At 49.0% G+C, this 6,867-nt stretch overlaps 1 long non-coding RNA gene across 1 annotated transcript in view; it reads right to left on the bottom strand.

Annotated features, from left to right (window-relative positions):
• Window positions 1-6,867, bottom strand: part of LOC114009725 (uncharacterized) — a 14,665-nt gene that overhangs the window by 6,976 nt on the left and 822 nt on the right. The window contains exon 2 of the long non-coding RNA XR_003551111.1: window positions 3,457-3,554. This is a non-coding gene — a long non-coding RNA (uncharacterized LOC114009725). The remainder of the gene's footprint in view (window positions 1-3,456; window positions 3,555-6,867) is intronic.

The following is a 6,867-nucleotide window of genomic DNA, read 5'->3' as shown; positions in this document are numbered from 1 at the left end:
AGAGAGAGAGAGACAGAGAAATAGTCACCCTCAAGGGACCAGCAGGTGGCATGGCGGTTAAGGCGCTGGACACTCCCACATGGCCGACCATGGTTTGAGTCCCGGGATCTGGTGGTTTGCATTCTCACGTTCTCTCTCTCTGTCTCTCTCTCTCTGGCCAAATTAAAATAAATGAATGAATAAATTAAAATAAAATAGTCACCCTCAGTAGGGTCCTCACGCTGTGAGCCACCCCAGTCTCAGCCAGCCAGGTCCCAGGCACATACACACTTGTTTACCCAGTGTTCCCAGGATGGCAGTCTATCTCTCTATATCTATCTCTATCTATCATCTATCGTCTATGTATGTATCTATCTATTTTTTTTAAGGTTTTTGCCATAGGGCGAATGTGCTTGCCAGAGAAAGACAAGGAGAGACAGAGAGAGGGAAAGTGAGAAATTACCACCCCCCAGGGAGAATGGCCTTGCCACAGTCCCTGCTCACCATTCTGTGCTTAGGATTTGGGGCATACACGTGCCCAACTGATTTTCAAGTCACTGGGTCTGGGGCTTGAACCAGTCAGTCATGTGGGAATCCAGAGCTTTAATCACCTTGCCATTTGCTGGGCCTTCACCTCTATTTTTACTGAGTGTTGTGACTTCTTAGCCAGGAAAAATACACAAAATTTACATTCCAAAGAGAATTCATGCGTTCAAAGGAGCTTGTATTTTTTTTAGTTTGCTATAGGATGCAAACTTGAAGAGAGACAGAGAGAGAGAGAGAGAGAGACAGAGAGAGAGAGAGAATGAGGAAGAACCCCTACAGGGGATGGCCACCCTGCAACCCCTTCTCTCCATTCTCTCAGGATTTGGGGCATGCACACACATGCATCCTGAGTGTTTCACAAGCCAACGACTCTGTGATTCCAAACATGCAGTTAGCCATGTGGGATCCAGCCACCTGAACCTCTGCGTCACCTACTGGCCCAAGCGAGCTTGTATTTTATTTTATTTTTAGTTTGCTAATAGGCTGTGTACACTCACCAGAGACAGAGACAGAGAGAGAAGGGGAAAATGAGAAATCATCCCTGAAGGCGGATTGCCATGTCTCAATCTCTTCACTTCCAGTCTCCTCTCAGGATTTGAGCATGTACGCACACATGCCCAGTGTGATTCTCAAACCACCAGGTCCAGGATTTGTTTTGTTTTGTTTTCTTTTGTTTTGCTTTGTGTTGTTTTTATTAATAATTATTTATTTTATTTTATTTCTTCATTCGTTCCTTTTTTAATTTCCAAAGAGAGACAGAGGTTGAGAGTGAGAGAGAGAGGAAGCGAGAAAGCAAGCCACCAGATTCAGGACTTGAACCCTGGTCGGCCATGTGGGAGTGTCCAGCACCTTAACTACCACGCCACCTGCTGGTCCCCTGTTTTGCTTTGTTTTAAGAGAGATTTTTTTTTTCCTATAGGGCATGTGTGCTTGCTGGAGAGACAGAGACAGAAAGTGAGAAATCACCTCCTGGGGGCAGGGAATGACCACGCCACAATCCCTTCTCCTCGTTCACCTCTTGGGATTTTGGGCGCACATGCACACATGCACTGCATGAGTTTTATGCCACCAGGTTTGGGACCTGAACCGTGGTTGACTATGTGGGAGTCCAGCAACATAATGACTATGCCATCTGCTGGTGCCTTCAGATCCAGGATTTGAACCACATAGCTGGCCATGTGGGATCCAGTTGTTGTCACCTCCATGCCACCTGATGGCTTGAAGCTTGCATTTGATAGAAAAATGCTTTTGATTTTTTTATCTGAATAAATATAAAGCAAATCAGAGAAATGATCAATTAATTGACCAAATAAATTAACAACAGAAAATTAATAGAAGTCACTAATCTTTCCTATATTTCCATTAAATAATTAAATGAATTAATTATTGGATTTAAGTTTGCCCCTTCGTGTTTCTATTTCATGTATGTATTTTTTTTTTTTGAGGTTTTTGCCATAGAGCGTATGCCACAGGTTTTGCCATGGTTGCCGGAGAGAGACAGAGAGAGGTGGGGTTGGTCACAATCCCTTCTCCATTCTCTGCCCGGGATTTTGGGCACGCACACACATGGGTCTAGGATGATTTTTCAAACCACCAGGTCCAGACTCGAATCACAGCCGGCCAGGTGGGAATCCAGTGCTTTAGCCACTACCTCACCTGCTGGCTCCATGTATGCATTTTTAAAAATGTATTTATTCTTTCATGTGAGAGAAAGGACAAAAAGTCCTGACAGGGACTCACCACACTCATCGTGCAGTCAGCCAGGATCACAGGCTCACCCATGGTTTCTCCCGAAAGGTTCAGATTGACGCAGGACCTGAACCCGGGCCTCCCCATCAGGCTGCAGTACTATACAGCAGTGCCCTCCTGCCCGCGCCACCTCTCGTGTGCACCATATGGTGTGCACGGTTGCCTGGCTACTAATAGCTCTTTCCAACTCCCTTCTCCAGCTGCTTCTTCACACAGCAGAAAATGAAAAAGTCAAACCGGCTGCTGGCACAGGGTTAAGGTGACTGAATCCCACATGGCCAACCACATAGTTCAAGTCTCAAACCAACGACTTGAAAGACACACCAGGCACGTGTGCAAGCGTGCATTCCCAAAATCCCCAGAGGAGAAGGGACTGTGGAGTGGCATCCTCCCTGGGGATGCGTTCTTGCTTCTTTCCCCTCTCTCTCTCTGACAAGTGGATGTGCCCTGTGGCAATTTTTTTCAAGAGAGATTTTTTGCTATAGGGCTCATGCACTCGCTGGAGAGACAGAGAGAGAGAGAGAGAGAGACAGAAAGAGGAAAGCACTCCCCAGGTGGATGGCTACACTACAATCCCTTCTCCACCATTCTCCCCCTGCTACACTGCAATCCCTTCTCCACCATTCTCCCCCCAGGTTCTTGGGCATACACACACACACACCCTGTATGAGTTTTAAGCTGCCAGGTCAGGGGCTTAAACCCTAGTCAACCACATAGGACATAACCATTACACCATCTGCTGGTTCCAAGGCAAATTTAAAAAGAAAGAAGGAAGAAAGAAGGAGATGAGGTCAACAAGTAATGCCGTGGTTACGGAACTGGATCCCATACAGCTCTCAGCAGTTCGAGTCCCAGACCTGATGGCCTGAAAAACACGCTGGGCACGTGTGTGTACCCCAAATCCCAAGAGTATGGAGGAGAAGGGATTCCTGTGTGACCATTTCTCCTGGGGTGGGGAGGTGATTTCTCACTTTCTCTCTCTCTAGCAAGCACATATTCCTATGGCAAAAATTTAAACAACAACAACAAAAACAAGGAACCAAAATTTAATTTTCCCAGAGTCCCCTGCGGTTAAGGGTGACCTTTGCTCAGTGAGAACCAAAGAGAATCTGTTGCAGGGTTTCTGGAAAAGCTTCTTCTCTGTGTGATAAAAACAGAGAACTCACAACAAAGCTCTCTTACCACCTTGGATCTGTGCCGTCTTCCCAACCTTCAGCTCTCACATGAGTGCAAGATTCCGAGAGATATGGAAGCCATCTTGTAACCACGAGACAACAGGCCTGAGATAAAAACATAACATGGTCATGGTGAGTCTTTTCTTATATCCTGGGACCGCTGAATCTACCTAGAGCTACCCTGGGATCTAAGTCCCAAATAAATGTCTTTTTAAAAGTTTATTTACTGGGGCTGGCAGGTGGCATCATGGTTAAGGGCGCTGACTCTCACATAGCCGATTGTAGTTCGAGTCCCGGGCCTGGCAGCTTGTTTTTGCACTCTCTCTCTTTTTCTCTCGCTCTGTCCCTTTCTGGTCAAATTAAAATGAATAAGTAAATAAATTAATTAAAAATATTTTTCTTTATAGCTTACACAGTTTTTTTTTCTTTTAGAATTATTTTATTTATTTATTTAAATTTGATCAGAGAGGGGGAGAGAGAGAGAAAGAAAGTGAGAAAGCAAGCCACCAGGTCTGGGACCAGAACCATGGTTGGCCATGTGGGAGTCCAGCGCCCTCAACCACCACACCACCTGCCAGTCCCAATAAAATAATTCTTAAAAAAAAAGTTTATTTACTGGGGTGACAAGCAGATGGTATAATGGTTATGTTGCTGGACTCCTGCATGGTTGACAGTGGTTCGAGTCCAGGACCCGGTGACTTCAAACTCATACCAGGCATGTGTGCATGTGTGCCCAAAATCCTGAGAAGAGATTGGAGGAGAAGAAGGGACTGCAGTATGGCCATCCCCCTCGGGGGTGATTTCTCACTTTCTTTCTCTCTGTCTTTCCAGGGAACACACACGCCCAATAGCAAAAAATCTCTCTTAAAAAAAAAAAAAAAAGCTTATTTACTGGGACCAGCAGATGGCATAATGGTTATGTCACTGGACTTTCATGTGGTCGACCACAGTTCAAACTCCAGACCCAGCAGCTTCAAACTCACACCAACTGCATGTGCATGCGTATCCAAAACCCTGAGAGGAGAATGAAGGAGAAGGGATTGTGGCATGGCCATTCCCCCTCAGGGGATGATGTCTCGCCTTCTTTCTCTGTCTCTCCAGGGACCACAGGAGCCTTATAGGAAAAAAAAAAAAAAAAAACCTCTCTCTTAAAAAAAAGTTTATTTACTTATTTCTTTCTATGAGTTTATGAGTTGGGACCAGGCAGTGGCATGATGGTTAAGGCAGATGGATCTCACATGGGTGACTGCATGGTTCAAATCCTGGACCCGACATCTTGAAAAACACACCAGGCACATGTGTGTTGGGTATGCCAGCCCAAAATCTTGAAAGGAGGCAGAAACAGAGGAGAAGGGATTGTGGTGTGACCATTCACCGTGGTGGGGGGAAGGTCGATGCAAAGGATACCCTTTTATTTCAGAGTCAGGAGTAGCCCTTTGGGAAGACTGAGGCAGTGGGAAGGGCTTCTCCCTGTCGGGGGCCACTTAGCCTTCCTGTCGCCAGCCCTCTGTGTAGCTGATGGGTTCCTAAGTCGACACATCTTCGAGTGGCAAGTGAGGTCCCTGGTCAGGAGGCTGACCTCGGCTTGCTGCGTCACAGTCCAGCCTTTCTGTCCAGACCTGCACCCTGCCCTGCCCCAAGCCCGGGAATGTTCGGCCTCTGTCCACAGGAGCTCCGCCGGGAGCCCAGCCTCTCTTTCAGGTCCTTCCGCCACCAGCCTCCATCCCAGCTACACTCTAAGCTTCAGGTTGCATCGTTCCCTTTAGCTGCTCTTCTCCATGTTGACCCTGTGCAGGGGTCAATGGGGTAGGAAAGGAGACTTTAAAGTTGCCATCTGCTACATGATTTGAATTTTTTGCAAACAGCTCTAAACATCTGGCTTCCCAAAACTGCAATGGTACCACTTCAGGCAAGTGAGCAGGTCACCAGCAGAGGCCCTCGGTCTCCTCAGGGTCATTGCCACTCCCGCCCTGTCTCTCCTCCCTCCCTCCAATGCTCAGGGAGGCCACGGCTGCCTCCTGAGTAACACATCCATCTGCTCTGCAGCTCTGCAACCTCCCTGCCAGGCCTTCGGGGTGACTGGGTGTCACACCCAGTGACCTCTCCCTCTCCCCTGCACATCCAACTGGCCAGTCTACTGTTCCATTTCTCTGTTCCCTGTCAGAGCAAAATCCCTCAACTCGTTGGCTATCTTGCATCTCCCCCTCCTTCTGTCCCATCTAGTCCCGGACTCTTAGCAGGCCTGCGTCCTGCCACCCCATGAAGCTGCTCTGATCGAAGTTGTCACAACCTCCAGCTTGCCAGTGTGACCAGCTCGGGGTTGTCCCCATCCTACTAGGCTCAGTCCAGCATTCCCTCTCCCCTGCCTCTTTTCCAGTCTGTGGGCTGGCAGGCCCAGGGCTCAGCCCTCCCGCCTCTTCCCCTCCCATCTGCTTCTCCAGGGGATCCCAGCTCTCCCAGCTGTCACTTCCAGCTAGAGGCCGATGAGACGTGTCTCCAGCCTAATCTCCCCCAGCGCCTCCCCCTCTGGACCCACAGACCCACATGTCCAACTGCACACTCAGCATGTCCTCAGCCATGTGTCCTGAAGAAAATTTGTAACCTCTCTCACCTCCCTGGCCCCTCAGAAGTTCATGTCTTCCCACCCGTCGTGCCCCGCCCCCACGTCATTACCAGATCCTGTCAGCCAGATCTTCGAAGTGCACCAGCAGCTTTGCGTCCGCCCAGCACAGCCACCTCTGAAGCTAATCTCCTAGCTGTTGCCTCGCCCACCAAGTGCAGCGGCCTCCTGTGGGTCTCCCTGCTCCCTGCTCACCCCAGTCATCTGTTAACACAGCAGCCAGGGTGATCCTGGCACAGCCCAGGCACCTCGTGCCATTCCTCTGCCCCAGACCTCCACGGCTTCCCAACACACAGAGAGCACGCTGGACCCCACAAGTGGCGCCTGCCTCCAGCCTTCTTATGACGCCTCACATAGGCCACATTCCTTCTAGCCTCGGAACCTCTGTGCTTGCTGTTCCTTCTGGCTGCAATGCCCTTCCTCTCAAATCCACACTCCGTCCTCTGTCCAGTGTCCTGTCTGCAGAGGATTTCCCTGCCCGCCACGCCCAAACAGCTCCCCTCCTTCTACTCCAGTCCCCAACTGCCCCCTCCACCCATCCCCGTTTCACTCTCCTCACCATCAGACTAGATTGCATTATCTACTGTTTGTTTTAAAGAATGATCTAATTTTATTATTTTATTTCATGTACGATAGGGCTCACCAGAGAGAAACTGAATGAGAAAGTGAGAAAGCAAGCTTCCAAGTCAGGGACTCAAACTGTAGTCGGTCATGTGGGAGCCCAGCACCTTAACCACCACGCCACCTGCTAGCCCCTCTACTGATTGGTTTTACTGTCTGCTGCCTGCCTCCACTGGT

The sequence above is a fragment of the Tupaia chinensis genome, unplaced genomic scaffold, assembly GCF_000334495.1.
Source record: "Tupaia chinensis unplaced genomic scaffold, TupChi_1.0 Scaffold000609_1, whole genome shotgun sequence".
Classification (NCBI taxonomy): Eukaryota; Metazoa; Chordata; class Mammalia; order Scandentia; family Tupaiidae; genus Tupaia; species Tupaia belangeri.
This window is presented reverse-complemented; position numbering and strand designations above follow the sequence as displayed.